The sequence below is a fragment of the Thunnus albacares genome, chromosome 8 (genome assembly GCF_914725855.1).
Source record: "Thunnus albacares chromosome 8, fThuAlb1.1, whole genome shotgun sequence".
NCBI lineage: Eukaryota > Metazoa > Chordata > Actinopteri > Scombriformes > Scombridae > Thunnus > Thunnus albacares.
The window spans coordinates 20467283-20477593 of NC_058113.1; the positions used below are offsets into that span (position 1 = coordinate 20467283).

Here is a 10311-nt window from a genome sequence, read left to right on the forward strand (position 1 = left end):
TGACAAGTTTAAGACAAGAAGTTTTAGACAAGTTAATGTTTTTAGCCACACTAGTGATGTGGTTAGAGCAATGCCAGTGTTGATTGGTTGGTCCACCACTTTCTTCCAGACTGAAACATCTCAACAACAACAGACATTCATGGACCCCAGAGGATGAAGCCTAATGGCTTTAGTGATCCCCTGACTTTTCCTCTAGCACCATCATGAGCTTGATATGTGGTTTTGAGTGAAATGTATTGACTGTAGGGTGGATTGTCATGAAATTTGTGAGAGATGTGCATTTTCTCCAAAGACATGAATTTGAATAACTTTGGTGATCCCTTAACTTTCCATATACAGTAGCGTCACCATCATTCCTGCAAAACTAAACTAATGTCATTCCCATCAGCCTCCACTGCACTTTGGGTTTTGTGCTAATTAGCAAATACTAGCATGCTAACATGCTAAACAAAGATGCTAAACATTATACTTACTTAAAAACGGTATGTTAGCATCATCATAGTGAGCATGTTAGCATGCAGATGTTAGCATTTAGCTCAAGGCACAGCAACAGTAGAATTCAGAGAACTACTATTTTGACAGGTCTGTTGTTTTACTTGCAAATTATTTTTATTTATGAATTGAAGTTTAAATTCTCACACACCGTCAGCTCTACCTTTATTAAAAATGCAGTGTTTTGGTCTTAGATCTTTGCCAGACATGCCTATTAGGCTACTTACAGAATGACTGAAATTTTCCTACGCACCTTTAGATGCATTAGACAGCACTAATCTGATGATTTATACTTTGCAGGTAAAATAAAAATATTCCTGCCTACTTGGGAAACATTTAATTTAGAAAACTAAGATTAATGACTATAATAAAATCTCACTATTATATCATAACAGGTAACTTTATGACTTTGGTGGTTAGCTCCACAGCTAATCTTTTAACACTGATGAGTAAAATTCAGCTGAGGAAGCCTTCTACCCAAGAGAAAGACTTTTAAAACTCTTCTGGTCTGAGCTGCCCTTTCTTATATCCTGTCCTGCGGTACAAAGGAGCAGGTGTTGATGGAATTGGAGGGGACTTCATCACGGTGATTACACCTATCACATCGCCTCATGTCATTAAATGAAAAATGAATGGATGCTCTTAAAAAACTGTTGAATCGTTCTTTGACCTCTATGTTTCCTGTTCTTATTGTGTCCATGTGCGTGTGTGTGTTTGGCAGAGAAACAATGTGTGTGTGTGTGTGTGCGCGTGTGCGTGCATGTGGCTATGTGTCAAAACAGTGATGATGGTGAGCAGTACAGATCTGTATTAAGCTGAAAAAGGAAAAAGCACATCATTAACTGGTGGGCCAGCTGCCATCGCTGCATTACCGGCTCTTCAATCTCAAGGTGTGGTCACAAGCCAAGGGCAAAAGTTCTCTGGTGTCCCCTCTGAGCGTGTGAATGATGGACCCCTCCCGCCCAGGCCGGGATTAGCAGTGGCTTGGTGGAGGGCACAGAGCCGATACATTGCAGCTTTTTCATCTCACGGCAGGGTGAAAGGTAAGGCTTTGAGTAAGATTTAAGATGATGAATTCAGCGGTCTGTGGGGATAAGGTTTGACTGGTTTATGAGCTCCGTGTTGTACAGTTATGAAATGTGGTAATACCAGCATCTTTCTGTGAGTGTGTCCGGATCCTCAGCCTCCCTCCCTTTTCTCCACTATCACGACAAGCCCGCTGGACGCCTGTGATCTCTGTTTTGGTCCAATCATCAAAAACCTGAAGTATTTAGGTCAGACTTTAGCCTAGCAAAGGGGGAGACAAGAGGAGAGAAAAATAACAGTGAGAAAAAGTACACATTCCATTATTGTCCTCTGTTCACAGAGCATCTCAAAGCAGAAATGCCGCCAGATGCAACTTCACAGCAGACAAAAACGAGGCTGTTGTGTTAACATCTCTGTGTGTTGAGATGTGTAATGTGTGTTTTATGTGTTGTGAGTGGGGGGTCTTTTGTGTATATGTTTGTGTGGCTGGCTCCTCTGTGTTAAAATGTAAGCTTAATCTTAATCTCCTTGTAGTTGGGTATCAAGCTGGTGCTAAGATTAGCTGACACTGATTGGACCGGTTCCTTAATTGATACCACTGGAGGACCTCCTGCTAGGGGGAATGTGGTCTCTATATATATATATGTGTGTGTGTGTGTGTGTGTGTGTGTGTGTGTGTGTGTGTGTGTGAATCTCTGTGTGTTAGGAGTGAATCCCCCCGGTGACCTGGATGAAACAGTACGCTCACTTATCCTTATCGAATCCCAATCTTGTGTTGTCAAGCTATGTCGCGTTGGGAAACACACGCGCACGGCACTGAGGAAGATGAGGTCTCATCCAACATTGTTAGGGGTCCCAGACAGCGTTCCAGACCATGTCAATCAGCGCAGCACCCCGACATGATAACTTGGCACAAGAGAAAGCGCAACTGCCTTCATTAATTCCTTCAAAACACACATGTTCAGTGCCCCCCACGCATGCAACCATATGAACACATGATATTACACACAAAGAGTTCTTGCTCTGTTAATCATGTCCTTAGACTCTCTCTTCCAATTATAAAAAAGAATAATTCATTTTGCAGCTTTTCTACATATTCATGAGCTCAGTAATATAGACTGAATTCCATACATTGTTGTATGTATGTTCCCGGATAAACTATTGATGTTATTTGAAATTGTTCAGTGTTCTTAAATGTCATCATTAATCTGAACAAGGAGCAGCAGCACAAGCTCATATCCACAGAGGAGAGTGAAAATGCGTTTTTGTCTCTATGGAGTTTGTGTGCGTGAAGAAAAAGATAAAGAATCCAGATCTATTCTACAGCTTTCATTATTGCTTTGTGTATTTGTGTGTGTGTGTGTGTGTGTGTGAGAGAGAGAGAGCGAGAGAGAGAGAGAGAGAGAGAGAGAGAGAGATAGAGAGAGAGAGAGAGAGAGGAGGGTGAAGGAAAGAGAGAGTCCTTATGTGCATTGGAGGCAGCCAGAAGACAGTGTGTATCTAAAGGCGTTCAGAGCAGGGATGATCAGAGGGTGTGAGCCCAACACATTCATCAGGGCTCTCCACAGGGACAGAAGTTGAGGCGCGCCACAGAGACAAATAAAAATGCTGCGGACCAAAAAGAAATGAAATAATTTATTCCAGGAATGGAGTGGAGGGGGTTTGGAGACAAGTATGTGTGGAAAGGGAAGGGCAGAGGAATGGATTAAGGCTGCGTTCAGTGTCTGCATGAGATAGAGGCTTGCACTGTGGCCCTGCACTTTTTTCCTATTCCACACTGCCATTGGAAGGAAATTCAATTGCCACTTTCCCTCACTTTCCGCTCGGTGTGCGGAGTGGGAAGGAGAGGGAATGAGAGATAGACTGAACGACTGAATGCAAAGTAAATGCACACATATAGTATGCAAGGTGGAAAAATTTACAGAGAGCTAAAAAGGCTTCTCTTTTAAAAACATGGCCTGCTTCCTCACCAATCCCCTTCGTTCCTTTCTGTCTCCATCCTATAACAAGGCCCCCATCCCCTCATCTACACCCTCCATACTGTCTTGTTCCTTGTCAAAGCTTCATGTCTTTAATGTTAATACATCACGGTCCAGCCAGGAACAGAAAGTCACTCCAACAACTTTTAAGTTGAGTCCTACACTCCAAAAGAAATGCAATTTGTTGAGTTCACAAACGGCTGTTGAATGCGGCAATGTGTGGAAATCTCAGTATATTCCCTGCGGCCCGAGGTCTGTTTGTTTAACAACATCCACGCCAGATGGAGGAACCTGCCAGTCACAGTGAGAGGAAACAACAGAGCTGCAAAAAAAAAAAAAAAAAAAAAAAAGACCTGATGTGTATTGGTGTACAAGGCGATGGGAATATTTCAACAAGTTCAGCCGACCAGCCCCCACACACTGCAGCGATCAAAGCCAAATGTGGCGCTCAAAACCACCATTTGGCCTGTGGGAACATGCCAAATTCAATTTGAGGTAGACTATACTGCCAGTCTAACACCACTCCTCTGAGACATGAGTAACCCTCTCCTCTCATCACCTGTCTCTTTCCCTTTGTGGTCAACCTCTTTCTTTCACCTGTCTTGTCTTTTTTGTCAATGGGACCTGACACGACAGGAATCTAGTGATTAAAAAAAAAAAAAAAAAAAATGTTCTCTGTCTTTATCAACCTCATTAACTGCACTTTGACTTGTAGACAAATCAATTTTAATTGCTTGTGTACAACATCTGTATGGTGTGTGTCTGCAGATGCTGAGGGGAGTATTTGTATCAGTGGTAAATACAAATGTCCCTTAATGTAAATATCAATGTATACAGTAAAAATAGTTTGACAATGTTCAAAACATTCGCCACCTGAGACACCAAGTGAAATGAAAATGTTGTCTTCAGTCCCTGTTTCACCTGCTTCTCCCTGTTTTCATGTTGTTTTTGAGAAAGCCAAATCCCTTCCAGGAAAAATTTAATGGTCTCACCAAGCTAGAAAAATCCTATTTATGTGAAAACAAAACTTATATGAACATGCACCTTTATTACTTATGTTTGTTGGCAGTCAGAGTCTTAAGTAGCATTTGCTAAGTTTATTGCGTCAGCTATTTAAGCTGCAGGCTGTCTACATTTGTTTATCATTTGTCTTCTGGGTTGGATTTTCCAATAAAATAGTAAATGAAAGCGAAGTTATTAAGCATCCAACTTGCAAGCTCAAAATGTTGGTCCTTCCCAATAGCACATTAATACTGAGCGTGAATTAACTTTAGTAAAATCACACACTGTAAAAATACTCCATTATGAGTAAAAGTCCTCCATTCTTCCTTTTTCTTTACTGCTTATACCCTAGAGGGATGCAGGGGGGATTTAGAGTCAACAATTCACCTCACCTGTATGTCTGTGGTCTGTGGGAGGAAGCCGGAGTACTTGGAGAGAACATGCAAACTCCACACAGAAGGGCCTCATCTTGCTGGTGGGTTTGAACCCAGAACCCTCTTGTTGTGAGGCGACAGTGCTAACCACTGCAACACTATGCCGCCCATAAAAGTCCTGCAATAAAACAGTTACTTAAAGGTAAGTACTATTGATACTTAATGTACTTAAAGGAAAAATAGATAACTCAGTGCAGTTAAATCATTAGATTACTGATGCATTAATACTGAATGCAAGCAGAATTTTACCACTGTAGTTGGTCACAGTGGAGCTACAATCTACTCCTTTATATACTGGATAGTTAATCTATTACAATGCATCATGTTTTATAAGACATCATATATATTATTTACAGTAAATAACACTAATAACTACAGATGTAAAATAAATGTAATGAAGTAAAAAGTACAAACTGATGAGTATGCAGATGTATAAAGTGGTATGAAATCAAAATACACAAGTATAAGTATCTAAAAATAATGCTTAAGTTCAGTATTTGAGTAAATGTACTTAGTTATATTCCACCACTGCTGCAGGGTCTGTCAGTGTTTAAATGACTGCTGCAAAAGAAATGTTTCAGTACACCAGAGAGAGTTGGAAGAACAGAAATAGTTACAAAAGGGGGAAACATCACATGCTCAGTAAACTTCATTAACTGGTGTTGAGCTTACTGAAAGGTGAATTTGTTTCTACTGTAGTAGAAGCTTTTCCTCAGAAATGAAGTCATAACACTATTTATTGACCACTGCTGTCTTATTGCTTGTGCATCATCTCAGCATGTTGAATTTTATATGTTATATTTTTTAAAAGCATAATAAACATTCATTTACAAATCTATTCCATTTATTACATTTGCTTTTTTCTTTAAATATGATTTCTATAAAATATAAAATAGGTGGGAATGTTGTCATGGAGTCCAGAATTTCAAGTGCATCCTTGTGTTTCTGTGTACACAGTATGTGTATTTGTGTGTGTGTGTGAAAAAGAGAGAGAGAAACTTATTGTTTGATTGTTAGCTCAGCGCTAAACAGATGCGTAAATAGAGATAAGGGAGCCCAGTCACATCAGATTAGACCAAACAACAAAGATCAAACTGTCACTCACTCTCTCTCTCTCTCACTCTCTCTCTATACCAACCTCACACAAACACACACACATGCACTCACAGATGTTAAAGTGAGGTGGAACTGTGAAAAACAGACATCAACAGAGTAATGTGCCTCAACCACACATCGAACCTTTATTAACCACAACAGCACATCATGTAAATGTACTCAGACTGTCTTTGTGTGCTACAGAAACATACGGACACACACTGTGGAATAAATACAGTGATGACGCATGCCATCACATGCCTCATAAACCCTGATGTTACCACTCCAATATTACCATAGGCCGTAGGCAAACGAGAGAGACCGCCATAGAGACCAGAAGGAAGAGAGAGAGGTGCACATGGGTGAGCTGTGATGATGAATTGATTGATGAATGCAAATGAAGATGAATGCATGTGGCAAATACAGATAACAAGAGGAATATGAAGAGTACAGCGGCTGGTTCACCTTTTCCCCGTAGCAGAAAATATGAATAGCTGATGTGTATCTGGCCTATTAATACCACAGCAGCGACAGTGAACACACCACTGAACCAGATATGGATACCTTATCACAAATCATGTGGCCCAGGAACAATGGGCACTAGTCCGTCTATACCATCTGAAGCCTAATCGCCTCACATCCTAACCTTTATTGCCATATGAACAGAGTCCCAAAACTGGCTGTACATCAGTGTACATGTAGAGTAAGTAGCAGCAGTTTATTTTCTTAGTTGTTTGTCCCCAGTGCAACTTCATGCTCATTCCATCACAAAACATGCTGGCTGGAAACAACCGGGTGGAAACCACGGTATGTACAGTATGTGTGTGTGCACGCCTTTGTTTGTGTTTGTGCTAGAACTGAAACGATTAGCGAGTCATTTAATTTGTTGATAATTACTTGAAAACTATTTTGATAGTCAATTAATCATTTCATTTTTCAAGATAAAATTCCAAAACATTTACTGGTTTTGGACTGTTGGTCAGACAAAACTAGCAATACATCACACTGAGATTTAGGATATTGTGATAGATATTTTTCACTATTTTCTGACATTTTGTAGTATAAATGATTGGTTATTCATGAAAATAATCAATAGATTAATCATTAATGAGAATAATTGTTAGTTGCAGCCATAATTTGTGCCCCCGTGTGAGCAAAGTGAAGCCTACATGTTTGCATTTGTTGTGTGTGTAACTTTTCTGTGTCAGTGGATTAAAGGGTCACTTCTATGTGTGTTATTTATCCACATAGGAATCAGAACTCAGCTTTTATGTCGGGAGTTTTTTTTAAATTTTTTTTAAAACTATTTTCTACTAAAGGAAAACTGTGACAACTGTTGACAGCTTGTTCTCCAGATAATCAAGAGTAATGAGGACACTGATTCTGGAGTGAGATGTTGCTGTTGAATTTTTTAAAGTTGAATTTTTCAGTGCTGTGAGAACCACAAAAAAAAATTAGACTCCATTGTATTAGGCAGAAAACAAAACTATCTGCATGGCCATAGAGGCAAGTGAGAAAATCTATTTTGTTTGTTTGTTTTTTCGTGTGTGTGTGTGTAATTTTGGTGAACTGACGCTTTAAGAATAACATTAAAAACATTAAAATTTCCAAATAAAATGTAGTCAGTGTGATTTTCATGCACACACACACATACACACACACTCTTACACACTAGTGACCAGAGGCAGGCCTGATGATGACTGGGTTTGGGAGAGTGATGGTTCCACAGGACAGATCTCAAGTCTGATAAAGGGGACAACGCCTCCAGGCATTGATCTGTGTTCACACTATACACACATCTACACAATACTGCACCTTGTGTACGGCTTCTGCTGCATGTGTGTGCGCGCCTTGGAGTCAGTCTCATATTGATGATTGTTCAATTAGATGGAACTAAGGTGTGCGTCCATCATTTACTAACCCTCCAGGGGCAAGACAGCTCTATCAATCCAGCGAGACCTTTGCCCTGTGTGTCCTAAAGCAGTTGTTACATTTAAGCACTCTGTGTGTGGTTATATGAGCATCTGTGTGTATTTTTTTGCACACACACATGCTCAGTGTGTGATCAAGAAAGATAACCCAAAGTCTGCTGAAAATGTTAAACCCTAATCATAAGATCTTTTACTGAGCCTGCTCATGATTTTAGGTTAACTATTGGTCCATTGATTAGTGCTGATGCAAGTTTACACACAGAGGAAGAGAAAGAGGAAAGCAAGGATGACTGAGAGGAAGATAACAGCACATCCCAAATTTAAAGGATATAGCCGGTGATTTCTATATTTTTGTTATTGTCAACAAATCCCACGTGCAGAACCAACAATGAACTGATCCTACTTACGAGTATTGTGTGTACATCCAAAGCCTGATACACCCTATTCCTCTGTGCCGTAGACCTCCGTTGTTGTCCAAACAGTATTAAAACCATGTAAATGAGTCACACTGCTGCACCGGGTGACATGTTCCTTCTCCCCAAAGAGTTTGGTTACAGTAGTTTGTTCAGAAACAGCTCCAAAGACTAATAACAGCAATCATGTTTTCAGTCACTTTGTGCTACATTGCAGCCTAATATCACGGCAGTGAAATAGTCACGAAATTTAATCGATTTGTGTACATGGACACGAATTTCCATTTTTGTTTGTGACACTCAGCACGACTTTCAAAGAGGCTGTGAAGTGGTGCAGTTAAGATGACATCTTTATAAAGTGATAAATTTCAGTTTTCAGGTTGGGTGGATGGATAGATCCTTACTTGCAAAAAGTGGATTAAGTGGACTTTGCTGCAGGAGAACACAGTTCCCCTCCAACAATGTTTCAAGTGATTGTTTTAACCCAAACCATGATCTTTCCTTAACCCTAAGCAAGTGCTTTTGTGCCTAAACCTAACCAGCCCTTAGCCACAGCATTGTCACACCATAAAACAATTTTTTTAATAAAAACGTGGTGCAGGCATGGAAGATACTTCCAACTGAAATACATTAGTTTTAAAGTCATGCTAAATTTCATGAAAAAAAATGGAAAATTCATGTCCATGTGCACGAATTTATAGATTAAATTTCATGACTATTTCACAAACCGTGATACTGTGTTTTAGTCAAAGAGGTTGTGATATGTAGCACAACAAACCAGCAAAGCTGCAAAAGGAGCCATGTTCCTGCACATGCGCAGTGGCATCTGCTGTGCAAGGAACTGCTCTCTAGAGAATGAAAACGTGATTGCTGTTATTAGTCTTTGGATCCGTTTCTAAACAAAATAATGTGCCCAAAGTCTTTGTGGTGAAGGAACATGTCACTTAGTGCAGCAGTGTGGCTCACTGACATGATTTTAATAGTTTTTGGACAACAGAGGTCTACGGCACAGAGGAATAAGATATAGCCTATCAGACTTTGGATACACACACAATACTTGTAAGGATGAGTTAATTGTTGGTTTGGCTCTGCATGTGAGATTTGTTGACAGTAAGAAGCATATAGATAATATTCTTTAAAGTACTCTACACTCTCTGTTTCTCCAGAGCCTCACATTTGGAAAGAAAACATTGTAATGCAAATATAATTTAGCACAGCCTACTGATTCATTACTCATCAACAAATGGTTACAAAAACTTACATACAAATATTTCAACTCTGAAGCCAAAAATGAGGAGTTCACTAACTGATCTGCAGTGTTCCTCCACTCTCTGCAAGCTGTTCACACATGGGCACTGACATGCTACTGTAGTGGTATAGATTTCTCATTCACACGCACGCATGTACGCACACACACAGACACACACACACACACTCACACACGGGCACGCACGCTGCAGCTCTCCATGCAAAGACGCACCGGGCAGGGTGACACTCACATGTGGATCCACAGACGCTGGTGTGGCGCCTCCGTTTTGCTTGGAGAAGCAGAAAGAGGCGATATGAGGCAGGAGAAAAGGCAGGACGGCGAGGGAGGGATGCAGGGAGGGAGCTAGAGATGGATGGATGGATGGATGGATGGAGGGAGGCAGGGGTGGGGAGGGAAGGAAAATGCGGAGGGACGCAAGAGAGGTGGAGGAGAGGAGGGGGGCGCAATGAGAGGGCTGAGTGGTTCTAGTAAATATTTATATTGCATTATGATACGCGCAAGAGTGAAGGAGGGAGATGGGGTGAGGCAGAGAAAGGGGGAGATATAGAGCGTCCATCCCTTTATTAATTTTATTCCGGACCGCTAAGTTTAGCATTCAACACGTGTCGCCAGTGATGGAGAGAGGGAGGGAGGGGGGAGGAAGCGAGAGAGAGAGAGAGAGAGGTTGAC

At 40.7% G+C, this 10311-nt stretch overlaps 1 long non-coding RNA gene across 1 annotated transcript in view; it reads left to right on the forward strand.

The window, feature by feature from the left end:
- The window catches only part of LOC122987577, a 29831-nt gene extending 24073 nt beyond the window's left edge, over positions 1 to 5758 (forward strand). Inside the window, exons 3-4 of the long non-coding RNA XR_006404526.1 lie at positions 1214 to 1535; positions 4852 to 5758. This is a non-coding gene — a long non-coding RNA (uncharacterized LOC122987577). The remainder of the gene's footprint in view (positions 1 to 1213; positions 1536 to 4851) is intronic.
- The last annotated feature ends 4553 nt before the right edge of the window (positions 5759 to 10311 follow it).